Below are 23,458 nucleotides of genomic sequence, written 5' to 3'. Positions count from 1 at the left end.
TCACTAGGCGCAATAACGTCCCCTTCCGCTCCCGGTAAAACGGACCACCGTTACCCTAAAGTAGGACACACAAGTAGTCCTAAAACCGGGGGGGTGGCGCGCACTGTAGAAAAGGAAACTACTTGAATAGAGTAAACACCCGCAAAGACTATACTTGCCCCCGGGCAGGCTCGGCCGCTGAGGGGACAAAATGGCCGGACATAGCACCCATATCACCGAGGTAGGGGACAGTACGTGTCGCCAAGATGGCTGCTACGCTACCTGCCACCCATAACACGTGTGCAGTGACCAACGGCTGACTTGGTCACCAAAATGGCCGAAAACAAAGCGCTCCTGCCAGCGAAGGCAATGACCTAATGCTGCACAGTTCACCCGAATGGCCTCTACATGGCCCCAATGGCTGCGTGATCATGCCAAGATGGCCATAGCTAAGCTAACGATACCCAGGCAGCCAGGCCGACAAGGACGCGGTGGACTCTAATGGGGACAGGACGACCGCTAGCAAACTCCATGGATATAAAGGGGGGGGCCTCCGTAATCAACTTGCGTGAACGAAATCGCCCCAGTCGGACACCTCAGGTCTAAAACGACTCCCTCGAGCCACCCTACCGCCGATCGGTGCAAAGACGGTTCTCCCACAGTGAGAAACGCACAACCCGAAACCCCGGTTGGCAGGGGTTGCAACGATATCTAAACGTGCAGCATGGTCCCGCCTTAAACGTAGGCAGACTGGGCAAGACATGAACACAACACCTTCCCGCCTGATGCGCCGCCCTACCCCGGGCCAGCCTCCCACCCCCGCAACAGACGAGGGCCATGGAGAGGTAGGATGGCACCACTACGGATACAGGCTGGTCAAACATGACACCTCACAATCCCGCCCGAAGACCCCCCACCCCCGCAGCAGACATGGACCGTGAGAAGGGGCAAAGCGTACTAGTTAAACAACTGCGGCCCTAACCTGGAAAACATACTAAAAGCACAACAAAGGTGGCGGGGACAATAGGATCCCAGGAAGAGCATCACAAGGAAAGGCACGAAATAAACAAAATTACACTCCTAACCCGGAAAACATGTTAAAAGCACAACAAGGGTGACGGGGACAATAAGATCCCAGGAAGAACATCAAAAGGAAAGGCACAAAATTAGACAATATTACTCTCCAGCAACAGCAGCCTGACTCTAAGCAGGCCGCCTGGCCCAGCTCGACCCCCTAATGGGGGGAGCGGGCACGAAGTGGGAAGACACTCACCTTGTATCCTACGATTCCTGGCACAACATCGAGGGCAGTAGGAGTAACAAAGAGGCCGCTCCGAGGGAGGGGGAAGCCTAAATACCCTGACCCCCCCTACCGGAAGTGACGTGCCTGCAGCGGCAGCCGGCCGCTGAGCACCAGAAGGCTGGTGCACTTGCCATCTTGTGGCACTACGGTGTCCGCCCTCTTATGAGGGTCACCTGCGGCGACGAGTTGGGCGGCCTGCAGTACATCGGACTCCAAACAAATTTACAAAAGATAGCAGAAAACCTGATCTTTCCAAGAAGGAACGCCCGGTTACTAGAGACAGCCAGTAGTGACACGAGATCACGAGACCTCTGTCCGCGCATACAACCCTCTGGCTGAGGCCCTTATTAAAAGTAATAAGGCAGCACGGACACCATTCCCCAATGGTAGCTCCCTATCACGGGAGGCAGCAGCACAATCCATCGTCATCCTAAACCAGCAGCTCACAGGTTAGCATCAGCAAGCCCTCAAATGCCTGTCGCTACTTTAATGTGAATTTTCCTGATCCAAAATATAGAAAAATAGAAAACAAGAAAAATGTTGTATGGCATTCATTTTTTCCTTAATACAAGCCACATTTTTCTTCTCTAAAGCTTCTGGGACACAAAGGGATGATTTCCCTAACAATGTATCATTATTACCTACATGTTTTTCAGTTTGGATTTCCAGCTCTATGTCAGAAAACATGTTCTCTTCCTTGCACGCTTATTGTTACTTGGCTCCTGGCTTACAATTTTTGCTGGGTTTTGTGGTTGATGGCCTTGCATTTTGTTGGACGGAGTCTTATTCCACAATGTCTGCCTTCCTCTCTGCTCTGCAGGCCTCTATATAGAAAGTGGTTGTGTACTTCCTGTGTGACGTCATTATCCACTGCAGTGCGCCTGCATTTCCTAGTTGTGAATCTTACTGAACACTTATTAGAGATTCAGGGGCAGACTTACAAGCCCCTTGCGCCACTTTTGCGTCACTTTTAACATGGGAAAAGTGACGCAAAAGGGGCGCATGGGGCTTGTAAATCTGCCCCTCAGTATTTTGTGAATGCTATATATACCGAATCACTATTTGGAAAAGGAATGTGTTTGTACATAAGAAATAGTGATTCCTATTTAGCAAAACCTTCACATGTACTAATTAGGACTCACTATTCCTATGTTTAGTACAGCTGTCCTCTAGTACCCTCTTGACCAATCTGCACAAAACTTGGACAGAGGCCTAGGTAGAAGTAAGGCAAGCGAATCAGACGTGCACATTTTTAATAAAAGGCATTTCCAGTGGGTAAATGATTTATATATTTTTTGAACACTTACATATATAGGAAATATGGACTGCAATTAATGTACGTCTATAGACGTCATCGGAGGCACGTATTATTCCTACAGGTTGAAAGTATATGCCCAAAGCTTACAGGAATCCCACAGGACTTCCAGTTGAGGCAGCCTCATAAGTTCAGGGGGAAGCGCAGCGATGCGACATATTCTTATAAATATGTTGCATCCCTGTGCTTCGGAAGTGTCGCACAGAAAGGGCTTGCAGTGCCACGCTGCAGAACTTCCTTGTAGATCTGCCCCTAAGGGTTTATAGCCCACAATTGCTATACTTAGGGCCATTGGAATTATGTGGCAAAGGAGATTTAAATTATGCAGCAAGGATGACTAAATTATGTAGTAAGAAAAGGGAAATTATGGATTACATTGTGTCACATTCTTTACAATATTATTTCACTATTTTGTGATTTTAACGCACATTTAAACTGGCTGGGAAAAGGCTCCACCTTATTAGTTCTAGTTTTAGTCATGACTACAGGAATCGCCAAGTGTATGGTCACCAGTTAACTTTTACAAAGGGCCTGCCACTGCATGGCACCACATGTGGTGCTTTTTTGCTTTTTGTTTAGTTAATTTTGGTCTTTTAGAGCTAGAATTTTTTTTTTTTATCTGAAATAATGCGGCAGATGGTGTATTAAGTGCCAACTGTGATAAATCATAATCATTCGGAACATGCCACTAACTCAGAATTGCCTAATTCCAGTGGCCCTAACTGGAGTGAATCATAATATACTCTGTATAAATACGAAAATGAATGATGTAATAAGGAAAGAAATCCCTCCTTAATGAGGTAAACACACATCACAATGGGTAGGCAGTTAGGTAAAGACATCATGGGCTATGACTGGAAATCCAATGTAGCAATGTATGATTACCAAGATTACATTGTAAATTGGAATCATCGCTGTGGGTATTTCTACAGTTCCTGGCTCCCACTAGTGTGGCTTTCTACTGTAGATGCCTAGTAGAAGGGATTCATGCTGAAGCCTGGATGTCTTTTTTGAGTCTTTTGTGTCTTTTCCCTATTTACAGGGATAATTGAATGCCATGCATGAAGGTCAGAGATGGCCTTGCCAAACTTTGGACTGCAGCTAGGCATGCTGAGGTCAGGTGTTTAAGAGAACATAGGTGCCTTGCTTCATAAAAACCTCAGTTCTTAGGGGTGAACTATTTGGACTAATGGCTAAGGCCTCAATACAAATATGTAGCTATGTTTGGAAGAGCAGAATCATCTGTAAGAAAAGGATTCATGTCAGGACTACCAAGTAGAGAATTAGGAAGACAGGCAACAATTACTCAAACCCTACAACAATTGACAGACCTTTCAATACACAGTCCAAGGAGTCAAAGTTAAATTGAGGAACCAGGCATGGAATGTGGAAGTGTTGCCAACTTGAAGTCGATGGTCCAGTTTTCAAAATTTACAGACTAAATATTTCATGTGAACATTTGAAAATGTTTGAATAAATGGGGTCTTTTGACTGAAATAGATTTTAATGTTTTGTATTAACAGTATTGTGGGGTTATATATTTGTTTGAAGCCAGATTGCACTGTTGTAACAAGGGAAATGGCAGTTCGAGGCATGTGGGCTGCTGAATTCATATCTTAGCATAGATCGCCACCTAGTGTTGGGTCCAGATGTTTGCACCTTGTTGTCCTGGAAGAGTCTTCGAAGTATCACGAGATAGGTGACTCCTCCCCTGGACTACAGAGCGCATGGGCATCTTCTCCATCTTCAGATAGTTTTTTTCCGCCATTGGGTTCGGATGCTATTCCTCAACTCCAACTTTGGAACCAAAACTTTTCAACTTTCTAAGGCCAAAAGTCCTTCTACCTCGACGGTATTGTTCTCGTTCGGTAACCCTTGACTCGATAATACTTTCCATCTTGATCCGGTCGTCGACGCGGGCCGTTGGGCCTTTTCAACGCCAAGTGGGCCTGCTGCCGATGGAAAGGACCCCATTTAAAAGGTGCCCACAATGTCACTTCAAATTCTCACATACTGATAAACATACAGTATGCAACAAGTGCCTATCCCCCGAGTACAACGAGGAAGACTGTCCAGCTTGTGCTCAGTTCGGGTCGAAGAAAACTATCCGGAACCGAAGGGCTGCTAGACAAGAGATGCAGCGGCAGGCACCGGAACCGGAGAATATTTTCGAAGACAAACATGACCTCCCAGAAGCGGCAGACTCCGACCTAGAAATTGTCACCGTAGAAGACCAGTCAGACTCCGATGACCAGATCACACCGGGGCAAACCGTGAGTACCAAGCCCCCAACACTGCTTCCATCTCAAGACAAGTCTCCGGTCGAAGCATCGCCTATAGGCCTTAGCCTTAGCCGAGATCAACACACTCCTTCAGAGGCCACGCCTTCCGGCTCGGCTCCGAAGACCAAACCCAAGCCTTCTGATACCCCGGGAACGAGCTACACTCTTCCCAAAAAGGCCGCCGAACCGAAAAAGGTTGTTGAGCCGAAGAAACTCGTCGATACATAAAAGGGCGTCGAAACAAAAAGGGTTGTCGATCCAAAAAGAATAGTCGACCCGACAAAGGCCGCCGAGCCGAAAAAGAGTGTCGACCTACAAACAACAGGTCACACTAAAAATCATGTTGACCCGAAGAAGGCAGTTGAGTCTACAAAAAAAACGGTCGATCTGAAAAAGGTTATCGAACCGAAAACACCAGACGATCCCAAAAAGGTTATCGACCCGAAAAAACCTGTTGATCCGAAAAAGGTCGCTGAACCAAAAAAGGCAGTACAGCCAACAAAAGAAGTCGAACAAAAAAGAGTCGCCGACCCGAAAACAGCAGTCGAGCCGAAAAAAGCTCCACAGCCGAAGGCCCTCGAGCCAAAGACTCACCACAAACAAGTGCCTAAGCCAAAAACAAGAACTTTTCCATCCTGATCCACTGAGCGCAGAACAACCTAACCTGAATATAGACCCTGAAACAGCATGCGTAACAGTTTACCACAGGAAGAAAAGACCATTGGGCACTGACACTTCTTCCCCTGGTCCTCCAAAGAAAAAAGACTTTGGAACATCCTCTTCAAGTGGATAGGACAGCTAAATATCATAATGTATACATGCACACTGACACAATAGAAGAGGATTTCCTATTTGACACTTTTCCAACCTCAGAAAAGAGTGTACGTACAATTCCTATGTTGAAAGGGGTACTAAAACACGCGCCAGACATATTTAAAGACCCAGCCAGAGCGCGTGTCCTCAATCCCAGAATTGAGAAAAAGTATAAAGCAGCCCCTACAGACCCTTCTTATATTAAGTCACAGTTGCCTTTAGACTCACTAGTTGTATCAAACACTCGAAAGCGAGCTAATTCACAAAAAACAGGAGATGCTCCCCCTCCTGACAAGGAGTCAAAGATATTAGAAGCCTCAGGCAAAAGAGTGGCATCCCAAGCAGCAAATACTTGGAGAATTGCAAACACACAAGCTCTATTAGCACGCTACGATAGAGCACATTATGACCAACTGGAGGGTTTACTACAACACCTGCCAGAACCTTTTAAAGCTAAAGCTAACGACCTAATACAGGAAGGCAAATTCATCACAAACGCTTCCTTTAAATGTGCACTTGACGCAGCTGACACAGCAGCCAGGTCCATCAACACTAGCGTATTACTACGCTGGCAAGCGTGGCTACGCATTTCCCGATTTAAGAATAAAGTGCAATCAACCATCCTCAACCAGCCAGTTAACCAAGATTTCTTGTTTGACCCTGCAGTAGACACCATCTTAGAAAAGATGAAAAAAGATACTGATACTGCTAAGTCTATGGGCGCACTTAAGTTTCAACAATCTAGGAGTTCCTTTCGCCGCTCCTCCTTTTGAGGCTCAGGTAGATGCAACACATACCAAACTTCCTCTACATTCAAAAGTAATACTCAGAGCACCTTTAATAAAGGGTCCAACAGAGGAGGTTATAGAGGCAACAATAACAAGGGCAGAGGACGTGACGGCAAACAACGCCAGAGCCTCCTCCGCCACCAAACAGTGACTTGTTGACACTCCCTCCAGACCACTCAACACCAGTCGGAGGCAAACTAACACAATTCCTACCAGTCTGGAACGCAATTACCACAAACAGAAGGGTGAGACAAATTATCCAGTATGGTTATTGCCTGGAACTCACTTCTACTCCACCGAACATACCACCCAAATACCGTCCAATGTCCAAAGAACACATCATGCTGTTACAACAAGAGGTGACATCCATGTTGGAAAAGGGAGCCATAGAGCCAGTCCCTTTTCAACATCAGGGGACAGGAGTATACTCCCTATACTTCCTTATTCCCAAAAAGACCAATATTGGACCTCAGACCTCTGAACCAATACATACTCTCAGAGCATTTCCATATGATCACTCTACAACAAGTACTCCTGTTACTCCAGCAAGGCGGCTTCCTCCCTACATTAGACCTCAAAGATGCATATTTTCACATACCTATACATCCAGCTCACAGGAAATACCTCAGGTTCACAATAGAAGGTCACCACTATCAATTCAAAGTTCTCCCCATTCGGGGTAACTACAGCACCAAGGGTTTTTACAAAATGCCTAGCAGTAGTAGCAGCACACCTCAGAAGGCAACACATTCATGTGTTCCCCTACCTGGACGATTGGCTCATAAAAGCCAACTCATACGCACAGTGTGCAAAATATACATCTCAGACAATCCAGCTACTGCACTGAACAGTCTGGAATTTTCCATAAATTACCCAAAATAACACCTGCAGCCCTCCCACATACAACAATATCTGGGGGCAACGATAGATACCTCAGTGGCAAAGGCATATCCAAACCCAGCAAGGATAGCCAACATGCAGTCTCTGATTCAAAGATTTCAGCCACAACACTTCTTGCCAGCTCCAGTGTTCATGAAGCTTATAGGTATGATGGCCTCCTGCATATTCATTGTCCCTCATACCCGACTTCAAATGTGTCCATTGCAGGAATGCCTAGCACGACAGTCGAACCAAGCTCAAGGACAATTAAAAGACCTAGTGTTGGTAGACAGTCGCACTTACAACTCTCTGCAGTGGTGGAGCCCACAAAACCTTTCCAAGGAGCGACTGTTCCAAGAGCCAGTTCCACAAGTAGTATTAACAGTGGACGTATCACTAACAGGTTGGGGAGCCCACCTACTTCAATACACAGTCAAAGGGCTCTGGACAATCAAGCAAAATACACTGCATATAAACCACTTAGAGTTGCTAGCACAGAGCATATGGAGGTGGGCAATTCCAAAAAACATCTTTCTCATGGCAGAAAACCTCCCAGGAATAGACAATCAGATCGCAGATCTACTAAGGAGACACAGCAAACCGATACACAAATGGAAGAGTCACCCTCAAGTTCTCCAACCATTCTTCCAAAAGTGGGGGCATCTAGAGATAGATCTGTTTGCCACAAAAGAAAACTCAAAATGCCAGTCCTTTGCCGCCAGGTTCCCACACCCGTTGTCACAAGGCAATGCGATATGGATGAACTGGTCAGGCAGGTTTGCGTACGCTTTTCCACCAACACCGCTAATTCCATTAGTGGCACGCAAACTAAAGCAAACTAAAGCAACAGTCACTCTCAATGATCCTGGTTGCTCCGACATGGGCAAGACAGCCATGGTACACGACACTCCTAGAACTCTCAGTAGTTCTCCACCAAAGACTGCGCCTATCGCCACAGCTATTAACTCAGAACCCTGGAGAAATCAGACACCCAGATCCCAATCAGATGAACCTAGCTATCTGGCTCCTGAAGTCTTAGAGTTCGGATATCTTAACTTGCCTCCAGACTGTGTAAACATTATCAAGGAAGGGAGACGCCCAATTGCTAGAGCATGCTACAGTGCAAAATGGAAAAGATTTGTAATTTATTGCAATAATTTCCCGATTTAAGAATAAAGTGCAATCAACCATCCTCAACCAGCCAGTTAACCAAGATTTCTTGTTTGACCCTGCAGTAGACACCATCTTAGAAAAGATGAAAAAAGATACTGATACTGCTAAGTCTATGGGCGCACTTAAGTTTCAACAATCTAGGAGTTCCTTTCGCCGCTCCTCCTTTTGAGGCTCAGGTAGATGCAACACATACCAAACTTCCTCTACATTCAAAAGTAATACTCAGAGCACCTTTAATAAAGGGTCCAACAGAGGAGGTTATAGAGGCAACAATAACAAGGGCAGAGGACATGACGGCAAACAACGCCAGAGCCTCCTCCGCCACCAAACAGTGACTTTTTGACACTCCCTCCAGACCACTCAACACCAGTCGGAGGCAAACTAACACAATTCCTACCAGTCTGGAACGCAATTACCACAAACAGAAGGGTGAGACAAATTATCCAGTATGGTTATTGCCTGGAACTCACTTCTACTCCACCGAACATACCACCCAAATACCGTCCAATGTCCAAAGAACACATCATGCTGTTACAACAAGAGGTGACATCCATGTTGGAAAAGGGAGCCATAGAGCCAGTCCCTTTTCAACATCAGGGGACAGGAGTATACTCCCTATACTTCCTTATTCCCAAAAAGACCAATATTGGACCTCAGACCTCTGAACCAATACATACTCTCAGAGCATTTCCATATGATCACTCTACAACAAGTACTCCTGTTACTCCAGCAAGGCGGCTTCCTCCCTACATTAGACCTCAAATATGCATATTTTCACATACCTATACATCCAGCTCACAGGAAATACCTCAGGTTCACAATAGAAGGTCACCACTATCAATTCAAAGTTCTCCCCATTCGGGGTAACTACAGCACCAAGGGTTTTTACAAAATGCCTAGCAGTAGTAGCAGCACACCTCAGAAGGCAACACATTCATGTGTTCCCCTACCTGGACGATTGGCTCATAAAAGCCAACTCATACGCACAGTGTGCAAAATATACATCTCAGACAATCCAGCTACTGCACTGAACAGTCTGGAATTTTCCATAAATTACCCAAAATAACACCTGCAGCCCTCCCACATACAACAATATCTGGGGGCAACGATAGATACCTCAGTGGCAAAGGCATATCCAAACCCAGCAAGGATAGCCAACATGCAGTCTCTGATTCAAAGATTTCAGCCACAACACTTCTTGCCAGCTCCAGTGTTCATGAAGCTTATAGGTATGATGGCCTCCTGCATATTCATTGTCCCTCATACCTGACTTCAAATGTGTCCATTGCAGGAATGCCTAGCACGACAGTCGAACCAAGCTCAAGGACAATTAAAAGACCTAGTGTTGGTAGACAGTCGCACTTACAACTCTCTGCAGTGGTGGAACCCACAAAACCTTTCCAAGGAGCGACTGTTCCAAGAGCCAGTTCCACAAGTAGTATTAACAGTGGACGTATCACTAACAGGTTGGGGAGCCCACCTACTTCAATACACAGTCAAAGGGCTCTGGACAATCAAGCAAAATACACTGCATATAAACCACTTAGAGTTGCTAGCACAGAGCATATGGAGGTGGGCAATTCCAAAAAACATCTTTCTCATGGCAGAAAACCTCCCAGGAATAGACAATCAGATCGCAGATCTACTAAGGAGACACAGCAAACCGATACACGAATGGAAGAGTCACCCTCAAGTTCTCCAACCATTCTTCCAAAAGTGGGGGCATCTAGAGATAGATCTGTTTGCCACAAAAGAAAACTCAAAATGCCAGTCCTTTGCCGCCAGGTTCCCACACCCGTTGTCACAAGGCAATGCGATATGGATGAACTGGTCAGGCAGGTTTGCGTACGCTTTTCCACCAACACCGCTAATTCCATTAGTGGCACGCAAACTAAAGCAACAGTCACTCGCAATGATCCTGGTTGCTCCGACATGGGCAAGACAGCCATGGTACACGACACTCCTAGAACTCTCAGTAGTTCTCCACCAAAGATTGCGCCTATCGCCACAGCTATTAACTCAGAACCCTGGAGAAATCAGACACCCAGATCCCAATCAGATGAACCTAGCTATCTGGCTCCTGAAGTCTTAGAGTTCGGATATCTTAACTTGCCTCCAGACTGTGTAAACATTATCAAGGAAGGAAGACGCCCAATTACTAGAGCATGCTACAGTGCAAAATGGAAAAGATTTGTAATTTATTGCAATAATAACCAAATCAATCCATTAGATGCCTCCATCCAAAACATAATCTGTTACTTGTTACATCTGCAAAGATGCAATCTGGCATACTCTTCCATAAGGCTGCACCTTGCTGCTATAGCAGCATATCTCCAAAACAGACAACACGTGTGCCTGGTCAGAATACCACCTATCAAAGCTTTTATGGAAGGACTTAAAAGAAGTATCCCTCCAAAACATCCACCTTCGCCAGTCTGGAACTTAAACGTAGTACTTACCAGACTTATGGGGCCACCTTTCGAACCACTCCATTTGTGTGAATTACAATTCTTAACATGGAAGGTGGCATTTTTAGTTGCCATTACCTCCCTCAGGTGAGTGAGTGAGATACAAGCACTAACCATTCAAGAACCTTTCATGCAAATACACCACAATAAGGTAGTGCTTTGTACTAACCCTAAGTTTATGCCAAAAGTTATATCCACTTTCCATATCAATCAGTCAATAGAATTGCCACTTTTCTTCCAAAACCCACAGTCAGTGGCTGAAAGAGCCCTACACACACTAGATGTAAAAAGGGCTCTGCTATATTACGTTGACAGAACTAAATCATTCAGAAAGACAAAACAACTATTTGTTGCTTTTCTACCACAACATAAGGGTAACCCTATTTCAAAAACAGGGATTGCCAGATGGATAGTTAAATGCATTCAAATATACTATCGAAAGGCTAAGCGCACTCTAACAGTCCCCCCAAAAGCCCACTCAACGCGCAAAATGGGGGCATCCATGGCTTTCCTAGGAAATATTCCACTAGAAGACATATGTAGGGCGGCTACATGGTCTACCATACACACTTTCACTAAACACTACTGTGTGGACGTGCAAGCAAAGCAGCAAGCTGCTGTAGGCCAGGCTGTCCTCAAAACTCTTTTTCAAACTGCTGCAGCTGGTACAGGTGACCACCACTAGAGGAGATACTGCTATACAATCTATGCTAAGATATGAATCCAGCAGCCCACATGCCTCGAACGGAAAATGCTACTTACCAGTATGCATCTGTTCTTGGCATGTAGGTGTGCTGATATTCATATCGCCCACCCCCCTCCCCAGTGCCTGTCACAGCTACAGAAATTCTTTCTACATACATTTACATGGTCATCTCTTACTTTTCTATACTCCATCTTTGCCACAATGGTGAAAAACAATCTGAAGATGCCCATGCGCACTGTAGTCCAGGGGAGGAGTCACCTATCTCATGATACTTCGAAGACTCTTCCAGGACAACAAGGTGCAAACATCCGGACCCAACACTAGGCGGCAATCTATGCTAACATATGAATGTCAGCAGCCCTACATGCCAAGAACAGATGCATACTGGTAAGTAGCATTTTCCTTCCTGCTACGATCAGTTACATGTCTGAGGGCAATAGTTTACTGCAGCTCATGATCTACACATTATTTTTCTAAAAGAAGCTTGCACTGCTTCTTTGTGTGTTTGTGTGCTTGCATGTGTGTGGTCTAATGTATTTGTGTGTGAATGTAACTGTGTAGTTGGTGGAAACTGCGATGGTATGTTCACTGAGGCATTGTGCAATTGGCAATATGTGTTTAAAGGAGTTTTGTGGGGACTGGGAAGTCCATCCCAATTCGGAATGTTAGACCTGTCAGCCTTAGGGTGGTCTTTCCCCCCAACGTTCTTCCTTTCTTCTCTGTTTGTTCTGTCCTCGTTTTTGCTGCCCTTAGGTTTCTAAGAACTTTATCACTGCTAACCAGTGCTGAAGTGCATGTGCTCTCTCCTCTAAATATGATAATATTGGCTCCTACCCAATTGGCATATTTAGTTTACTTATAAGTCCTTAGTAAAGTGCACAACATGTGCCCAGCGCACAAATTAAATGCTACAATTGGGCCTGCAGCACTGATTGTACCACGCACTTAAGTAGCCCTTTAAACATTGCTCAGGTCTGCCATTGCAGGGCCTGTGGGTGCAGTTTCAAACTGCCATTTTGAGCTGGGAAAAAAAACCTTTTGCCAACCCCAAGCCTTCATTTATAATACATATAAACCACCCTTATGGTAGGTCCTGGACAGCCCAGAGGTCAGGGTGAAAAGTAACTAAAAAGCAGGACTTGTACTAGGGGAACATCACTTACAACGCATTTTTTACAACGCACTACCATTACATCGCAACCATTACAACGCAAACCATTACAACGCATTGCGCTGGGGGGCGCTCTAGGATAGGGAATATATTTAATTTACTATCCAACACCTTCCCTGCTATCCACGGGGACTGGAGCTGGAATAGTAAATTAAATAATTCACTATCCAGCGCCTAAAAGCATTATGCGTTGTAATGGACTGCGTGGTAAAAACCGCGTTGTAAAGGCATGCGATGTAAAGGCATGCGTTGTAGTGACACCAATCCCTTGTACTATTACGCTGTACATGTCCTGGTAGTGAAAATCCCTTACCTTTGTTTTTCATTACTGCAAGGCCTATATCTCCCATAGGATAACATTAGGATTACCTTATTACAATTTATAAATGTAATTTCTAAATGGCAAGATATAACTGATTGAAGTTTGGAGTCTCTGGAATCCGAATGTAAAATCCTAACTTATAGTGAAGTCAGATTTTCCCTTTTTAGAAAGCTGACATTTTCTTCCCTTAGCTATTTGATGCCTGCAGCGTGTCTCTGGTCACATGACTGATGACTGGGTGTGGTTGGCAGATGGGCTATGTGTATTCCTACCACACACAACAACAGCTTAGGTGTGACTGAGTGGGCCATAACTGATGATATGGGAGGGAGGAGTTGGGCCCAGCCTCACTTACACCTAGATAGGCTTTGTCTTGCCCCCCACACAAAGAGTGATCAGTTGGAGGCCGCTCGATTCAGATGCATGAACGTGTCTTTCCAAAATTTTTCAAACCATGAAGCAATGACTGTTCCTTCACAGTCCCAGCAGAATCAGCTCCCCATGTTCAGTTATCATCATTCATCGAGCATAGATTATTCTGGTCTCAAAAGGATCTGATCAAGAACGGGCGATGACACTTTTATCTATCAACTGACCCTCGTAATTCCTCAGTTTATTGTAAAGACACCACGAGGAAATTCTTTTCCCATAAGTTATAATGCGACACACTTGAGAGTCATGGTGTAATTTATATTCGATAAATACCTTCAGAGCATATTCATCACCTTTGAACCATACTACAGTAACCATTATTATGTAAGACATACAGACTTCCTGAAGAAGGCTCATGCCGAAACGTGTTGAATGGGAATGTGTTTCTGTATTCTATGAATTGAATTGATTCTTTGATATCATTTTTCTGTAGTATCCTTTCATAATATTTATGTCACATGTATAAGCACCTTGTCTGTATATATTTTTTGTTAGCTATACATTTTCTACAAAAAAAGATGAAATAATAATAAATACAATATTAAAATATATCAGGAACACCTACAGTGTTAATTGATTCCTTAGTACAACGTCTTTTTTCACTCCCTAAAATAGGCACATAACCCGGTGCATTTGTGCTCCCCTTTTTCTAAATACCCCCACACAAAGAGTACATACCTGCTGTCGTTGAGTGGAGAAGTGTGGCTCAATGGTTGGAGCGGCAGACCTTGATGCAGAGGTCTGGCCCGGGACCAGGGTTCAATTCCCCGCCTCGGCGGGTCTTGGGCTCAGAAATTTCACGGACCTGATAATTCTCGCCTCGGTGCCTATTCCAATCATCGAGTCCCACTCTGCAACTCTGGGCAATAGCTTGCTTAATCTCCACAGCGGCCCCCACAATGCTAAGGATGCCTGGCCTCCACCTTGGGGGTGCCCAGGAGTGGACGCCTCACAGGGAAAGCCAGGATGGGTTCCACAGAGGTATTCGTACAAGCACCTTGAGACCCTTGCGGGTGAGTAGTGCGCTATACAAGTATCAATTTACATTTTTTTTTTTTAGTTAGCCTGAAGTCATGGCAGGGAAGGCAAGGCACTTCAAAGGCATGCCTCTAGAGGCCTCTGCCCACTTCAAAGGCAGAACTGCGTATTAAAGAAGGGCCATAGACACCACTACTTCAGTAGACTTCTGGACCTGTTGCTACTCTGCGAGGAAAGACTGCTGTGTTACTGAATATATGCCACTCTGCTGGACTTCTGCTTTCCTATACTGACCTGCTGTCCGCTGCCCTCTTGCCTGGGTGAGAAGGACTGGTCCTGCATCTCTTGACCCCAAATCCCAGAGTGACTCCTAGGGCTAGTTGGCTGGTCTCCTGATCTGTAGCTTTGGGGAAATAACAGGCTTTCAACCATCTGCACCTGGACTTTGCCATCTGTGAGTCTACCCGTCAAAGTGGTGCCACCCTTGTCCTGGACCCTTGGAAGAGGGCCTAAGGTTCTTGCCAGCGGAACTGATGCATCGTCTCTGCTGTTTAACGCATCCCTGACCAGAACTGATGCATCTCCTTGGCAGAAGAACTACAATTAGCCCCACAAGTCTTCAGAAACCGACACATCACCCATACGGTGCAGAAAATCCACAGCCCAGGTCCTCGCCTCTCTTGGCGAAGGCAGGCTCGACAAAGACGCAGGGCTTTGCATTGCAGCATCCGAGCTCCTCTGAACCGACACATCGCCATCTCCATGCCGCCTCCCCGACACTGGACTTTGCATCACAAGCCCCATTGATGAGACCCTCGACGACGACGCAACGGTATCTCGCAATGCAGGCTCGCCACATCTCGGAACCGACACATTGATTCAGCTTTGCAGTGCATCTTCGACACAGATCCACGTAATGCTCCACAACCAGGATTTAAGGTACTGTGTTCAGCGGATCTAACTGGATCCCTGTAGCTGCTCACCCGGATCGGCGCAACCAGATATCCCCAATACCACTTTGTGGTTCATGGCACTATTTTTACTATAAACTTTGAAATACGATATATCTCCAGTTCTACTAATTGGATTTTTATCATTTTGGTCTTGTTTTATTCATTAAAACATAATATAGTTTCTACATATTTTGTCGGTACTTTTGTGGTATCTGTTCACTGTTTTACTGTTTGAAGTGTCACACAAATACTTTACACATTGCCTCTAAGTTAAGCCTGACTGCTCTGTTTAAAGCTTCTAAGAGGGTGAATTTGGGTTTGCTTGTGCCTTACCCTGATAAAGACTGTAGGTGCTGCTTGACCCGGGCGTAAACCCCAGTCCACCAACAGCCTAACTTCTTACAGAGATACTGCCATTACTGGTAGGGCATATTTACAGGAGCATTTTGGTAAGGTCACAATGTTTATTAATGGGACGTTGCTGGGTGTAAAGTTGGAAATGTTGTGCATTACAATAGCATTTACTTTAACCCTGTAATTGCTGAAAGTGGGCAAGGCCTATTTTGATAACACTCTAAAGGAAATTGGCATTGCCTGCATATTGGGGCATTGGGTGCTGAGGAAATAGTTATGTGCTGATATTAAATTAATTACTGCCCGTATTATAAAGGGCACTTTTGGTTGACGTCAGGGCTATTGAGCCAAGAGAGGCACTGTTCAGACTTACGCCTATAACAGATTCATAGGAGATACCCTGATTCAAGGTAAAGGTGTTGGTTTGATAGATATTGGCACTGTTGCTGAGAGTTACGGGAGGACTATGTTTACTGATTTTGCCCCATGTGAACCAATTACAAACACTATTTGCCAATGAAATTAAAGTGCTCTTTGCAATTGCTTATTGAATCTTTCCAGTTTAAAATGGTGTATTTGTTCCAATTTGCTTTACCAATGTACTACTGTTTTTTTCCAAACATTTTGTGAAGCAGACCCTTACACACTCACTAACAACTTCCAACAACTCTCCTTCAAGGAGGTCTTTAAGTCCAGTTTTCACCAAAGTTACTGTTCATTGTAAATTTGCTGGTAAACCCGTTTGATATTTTCCCAGGGAAGCACCAATACTGGTGCATTTGGTATTTCCTGGTATTTCCCAGGGGTGAAAATCCAATAGTATTTTGAGTTTCGTCGCTTAGAATGAAGAATAACCACAGTAATTGGTGTTTGTGCACCAATTTCTTTGCATTTTACCCTCATTAGAGGCACATTCTGCCAGGTTGTTCCTGGGGAAATCCAGCACCAGTCGCAATCATGATTCAAACTGAAATTCCCATTTCCACAAGCTTGTAATGAGGAACTTAGTATGTGATAGGATGCAGCATTTGACAATCATTTCCGAAAGAAGGCATTGGTGCAGAACTCCACACCTACCATCAATCAATGAATCAATCAATCAGGGGTTTATAAAGTGTGCTACTCACCTGTGAGGGTCTCAAGGTTCTGGGGGGGAGGGGGTTGCAGCTCCGGTCACTCGAAGAGCCAGGTCTTGAGGCTCTTCCTCAAGGTGTTCCAGAGTGAAGGAGCGTTTGATGTTGACTGGGAGCTCGTTCCAGGTCTTTGCAGCGACGTAGGAGAAGGCTCTTCCACCTGCTCTGGTTCTGCGGATGCGTGGGGTCTCTGCCAGGGTGAGGTCGGCGGAGCGGAGGTTCCTTTTGGGTACATGGAAGGAGACTCTTTCGTACCATGTACAGAAAATGTTGTCAAATCCTATTTAGAGTTTCTGTGCCCATTATTTTGACGGGCACTCCCTTTACTACCAAAACGTTAAGGTTTGTAGCAGTCTCATTTTTTTACAGTCCTATCCTATTTCGCTTGAGCCAGACAAACATTTCTCACTTGGTCATATAATTATCAACATGACCACTTAAATGCCCTTGAAGGTGAATGTAAATAATTGTAAACCTATATTTCTAACTGGCAATATAGCTAGCAAATATCAAAAAGAAAATCATAATTTGATTCAGTTTTAAAAATACTGTTGTAACATAATGTTTCTTGTGAAGATTTTCCATTTCTGCCCAGTGTTGCTGGCCCAATGTGCACTATTTCTAATTACATTTACAAATGATGTTTTGGGGGAAGTGCCCAAACTCACTGTCAAGTGCTATTCAACTCCAATAAGTTCTGGCCTTTGCCGCTGGCTCCATGCACTTCAAACTGGCCAATTTGCCAGCACATTGCCAAACAAATATTAACAGTGGTTGCTTTCAGAGCCATCTTAGAGCTCAGCCATTTATGACTAATGGCACATGGCTGCTCTACTTTATAATTAAGGCTCCCTTTTACCTTTGTTGCTGATTTTTACAGATAAGTACAGACAGGAGGCCATTTATTTTCTCGTCTGTATTTATTTTTAAATGTAGATGAAAACAGTAATTGGGTTGTTTTTGATTGATTCTAGATGCTATCAATCATGGCTACCAGGCCAATAGGTAAGTGAGTTAAAGAAATAGAGGAATTTTAGCGAAGAGCCTTAAACAGCAATAGATATGCACAACCTTGATATTAACATTCGCATGTTTTCTTATAAATGCATATTTTATCATCTGAGTGTGTTAATATCACTGAAACCCATCAGGCATTCGGGCATGGGTGCACATTTATTGGTTAAATAAATGTAGAAATATACTTGTTTCAGCTTCATTTTTTCACAAACCCTAAAATAAATATGGATAAATGCTGATAAAATCAGCAAAAATGAAATATGGATACATACAGATGGAAATGTCAAAACAATAAGTCCTATAAAACCGTAATCCCTATTTATTATGAATGAGTTTGCGGCATTTATAGACATTATTCCCATTTACCTTGTCAAGTGGTCTTTAAACTACATCTGGTCCTAACATATTGTGCCTTAAAATATACCAGTGTTCCTAGAGGCCCACAATGGGAGCAACAACTAGCACTTGAAATCGGTGAACAGACATAATATTGCGTTTTTTATTTTGACCTACAGTAATATCGACTTGGAAATATCGAAGGGGCAGAATATCGACATCAAGAATATCGGTGACCAGAATATCGACCTGGAGGTATGACATTGTTTTTGTTGATATCGAAGTCATTAATATCGTTTGCAAAAATATTGTTGTTAATAATATCGATGTTTATTTTAGTGTTATGTATTTTAGTATGTATTTTATATGTGTGTTCTATATTGTTTGTTAAGTATTATATTTTGTTTTTAAATATGTGTATTACATTTTTAGAACGTACAGATTTTTTTTAAAGTAATTTTTGCGTTTTAGTACCGTAGTGGGTTGTGGGTTTATAGGGGAAAAGGGTGGGAAGTAATTTAATTATAGTAAATTGAATAATAGTTTTTAGAAATTATTAAATATTTGTAAATAAATTTAGGGGTATATTACAATAGCAGGCAGATCGCCACCACCCGTATGGCGGTGGCGATCCGCCCGCCATTTCTCCCCACCCACCTCCAATTTCCCCCATCCATATTACAATGCAGGCTGGAGATGTGCCTTTCCATGGGGGTGTTGCAGCCATGGAAAGGCATGCGGTTCCTGCATGTGGGGGCCGTGTGGGATGCATAAAGGGGGTACCTATGGTACCCCCCTACATTGGCGTAGACAAGGTGGCCGTCACCTTGTGCATGCCAATGCACAAGGTGCATCCACAGCATTGTGGTGGGCGGTGCTGTGAGTAATTTCTGTGTTTTAGGAGTGGGTTGTGGGTTTATAGGGGAATAGGATGGGAAGTAATTTAATTTATTATAGTAAATTGATTAATAGTTTTTAGAAATTATTAAATATTTGTAAAAGAATTTAGGGGTATATTATAATAGCAGGCAGATTGCCACCACCCGTATGGCGGTGGCGATCCGTCCACCATTTGTTCCCGCCCGCCTCCAATTTCCCCCCCGCCATATTACGATGGTGGACGTACCCTGGCGGAAGAAAAGACCGTCCGCCGGTTTTCCGCCCGTCGACGAGTCAATCGGGTGGAAAAGGGGCTGAATATGGTGGCAGTGTCTGCAAGACACTGCCATCCATATTACAATGCAGGCCAGAGATGTGCCTTTCCATGACGGCGTTGCCGCCATGGAAAAGGCATGCGGTTCCTTCATGTGGGGACCTGTAGCGGGCCCCCAGTGTGTGGGGATGCACATGGGGGTCGCTATGGTACCCCCCTACATTGGCGTGGACAAGGTGGCTGTCACCTTGGGCATGCCAATACACAAGGTGCATCCACAGCATTGTGGCCGGCGGTGCTGTGAGCACCGCCCACCACAATGTAGTGGATGGAGGATGTCAACACCACAATGGCGCCGGCATCCTAATTGCCGGTGCGGGACAGCCGCACCACTGGCGGCCGGTCCCAGCACTGCTAGGCCATCCTAAGAGACCCCTTAGTATTTTAGTTCTGTAATGGGTTGTGGTTTTATAGGGGAATAGGGTAAGAAGTAATTTAATTATAATAAAGTAATAATTAATTTTTATTTTCTGGTATTGATAATTAATTTTGTGTTAATTAATTAATAATTGGTAATTAATTTTTGTTAATTTATTAACTGATAATTATCTTAATTGTGTTCATTTATTTTAGAAATGGGGTGTGGGTTTACAGGGGAATAGGGTGGGAAGTAATTTATTTGACTACAATAATCTTTTTTATTTATTTGTATTGATAATTAATTTATTGTTACTTATTAATTGATAATTAATTTTTATTAGTTGATTAATTGATCATTTTAATAATTGTGTTAATTTTTTGAAGAGCGGGTTGTGGGTTTATAGAGGAATAGGGTGGGACGTAAATTTAATTATAATAAAGTAAACTTATTTTTAATTTATTGGTATTGATTATTATTGTATTGTTAATTAAATATTAATTGGAAATACATTTTTATTAATTGATTGAGTGATTATTATATTAATTGTGTTAATTTATTTTACAAATGGGTTGTGGGTTTTTAGGGGAATAGTGTGGTAACTAATCTAATTTGATTAAAGTAATTATTAATTTTAATGTATTGGTATTCATAAATAATTTATTGTTAAGTCAATGTTAATTGGTTAGTTAATTTAAAAAAATTAAGTGATAAGCATGTTAAATGCAACACTCTGCAATCCAACACTTTCCCTACAGTTACACTCTCTGGAGTTGGAATAGTGATTTTTACCCCTTCGCTATCCAACACTTTCCCTACTGTTGCACTGTCTGGAGTTGGAATAGTAATTTTTACCCCTACGCTATCCAACACTTTCCCTACTGTTGCACTCTCTGGAATGGGAATAGCCATTTTTACCCCTACGCTATCCATCACTTTCCCTTCTGTTGCATTCGCTGGAGTTGGAATAGTAATTTTTACCCCTACGCTATCCGACACTTTCCCTACTGTTGCACTCTCTAGAGTCTGAATAGTCATTTTTACCCTTATGCTATCCAACACTTTCCCAACTGTTGCACTCCCTGGAGTGGGAATAGTAATTTTTACCCCTACGCTATCCAACACATTTCCTACTTTTGCACTCTCTGGAATTGGAATAGTAATTTTTACCCCTACGCTATCCAACACTTGCCCTACTGTTGCACTCTCTGGAGTTGTAATAGTAATTTTTACCCCTACGCTATCCAACCCTGTCCCTGCTGTTGCACTCTCTGGAGTGGAAATTGTAATTTTTACCCCTACGATATCCAACACATTCCCTACTTTTGCACTCTCTGGAGTGGAAACAGTTATTTTTACCCATATGCTATCCAACACTTGCCCTACTGTTGCACTCTCTGGAGTTGGAATAGTAATTTTTACCTCTATGCTATCCAACACTTTCCCTACTGTTGCACTCACTGGAGTAGAATAGTAATTTATACCCCTACGCTATCCAATATTTACTGTTTAAGTTAATTTAGTGTATAATTTATTTAAAAAATAAAATTTTTAAATATATGTATTTATAATTTATAACATGTTTTATTACAATAATAATTATTTATAAATATTACTAAGCAAGTATATATATTCTTTTTTATACGTATATGTTTAATTTATTTTTACATTCTATGTATTAGTTATAATTTTAAACATTTTTAAATATTTTTAACTATATTTCTTTTAATGATATATAATATTTACTTTATTTTACAATACTTTTTAAACATTTAAAAAAGAACGATATTTTTAACAATGATATTTTTTACAATGATATTTTTTTTCCCAATATTTTTGTATTTACCATAATGTCGATATTTCTGTAGTCGATATTCTGTCAGTGATTCCTTGAAACCCACCAATGGTATAACAAGGCTGTACCAGTATCACAGGTATTTTTTGTCTTGAAAAGTCCACAGGTTTGTGGAAAATGGGGAGGGAGACAGTCTGGTGCTCAGTGACTTGCGAGTGCTGCAGGCGCACAGTGACGTAGGAGCGCTGCAGGGGCCGTAGGAGCCCTGCCAGGTGCTGTCATCCTGAGGCCTGTGTGTAGCTGGAGCCGAGTTGTGCATAATGGTTCTTGCCGAGGTGTCTAGCATCTATTGTATTGTGTGTTGTGAACAGGCGGGCACAGAGTGGGATTAGGGTGACCAACTGGCATTTGGTGCAAATTCAGGACGGTGAGTGTAAAAATTCAGGACAAAGGGTCAAAATTCAGGACACAAATTCAGGACAGGAGGTCAAAATTCAGGACAAAACTTCAGGACAATAGGTACGTTTTACAGACACATCAGAGGTCGCGCAATAGTATATAAGTAAGCCCAGCCATTTCCAAACATATTCAACCATTTGCAAACCTATCCATCATGTATCCTTCCATCTATCATTTCACTCATCCATCCATCCATCCATCCTTTCACCCTATCCATCTGTACACTTATCCATCCACTCTTCATCCCATCCATCCATTCACTCATCCACTCAGCCATTTACCCTTTCACCAATCCAGCCATCCTTTAACTTACTAATCCTTCCACCCATCCACTATTTTAGTCATCCATCCATCCTCCCTTTCTCTCTCCATCGACCCTTTCACTTAGCCATCCTTCCTTCCATCCATCCATCCACCCACCCATCCATCCATCTACTCATCCACTCATGAATCCATCCATTGACCCTATCACTCATCCATCTATCATTTCACTCCTTCAAACATCTATGAATCCTTTTGTCCATCTACCCTCCCTTTCACTCACTCATCCATCCTTACATCCACCCTTTCACTCATACGTCCATTCATTCACCCTTGCACTTATCAATCCATCCATCATTTCACCCAGTCCACTGATCCATCTTTTCACCCACCCACTATCCACCCACCCACTCATCCATCCATCCATCCTTTCACCCACCCACTCATCATACATCCATCCTTTCACCCACCCACTCATCGTCCATCCATCCTTTCACCCACCCACTCATCATCCATCCATCCTTTTGTGGTAAATTCTAATTACCGGTGCTTAATTTCTATGCGATAAAATCAATAAGAATAACTCATAATAAATAAGAGGCAAAATCCGTGGTATTTGAGGTTTCTCAAAAGGGTTTTATTCCTATAAAAGGAATTGGGTGATTAGCATATTGGCTCGAGCCAAGGTGGCATACCATTCCGTCACCACATAGGTTCGGGAAGGGACAGACTGACAGAGTCAATGGTAATATGCGAATATGCAAGTATGCGACAATACATTATTGACAGGCATTCATATATATAGTCAATGCATTACAGTAAAGGCATATGCAGGAGGCGTAACAGCTGAGAAGAGAGATAAGAATGCATGTACGTAATACAAAAGGCGTTACAATAGGCGTGCATGAAGGCGTGAACAAGAACGTCATTTAACATGATGTCACAGATAGGCGGATCCATGAGTGAATCC

This window comes from Lissotriton vulgaris, chromosome 4_1 (genome assembly GCF_964263255.1).
Source record: "Lissotriton vulgaris chromosome 4_1, aLisVul1.2, whole genome shotgun sequence".
NCBI lineage: Eukaryota > Metazoa > Chordata > Amphibia > Caudata > Salamandridae > Lissotriton > Lissotriton vulgaris.
The sequence above is the reverse complement of the archived record's forward strand: the minus strand, read 5'-3'. Positions refer to the sequence as shown.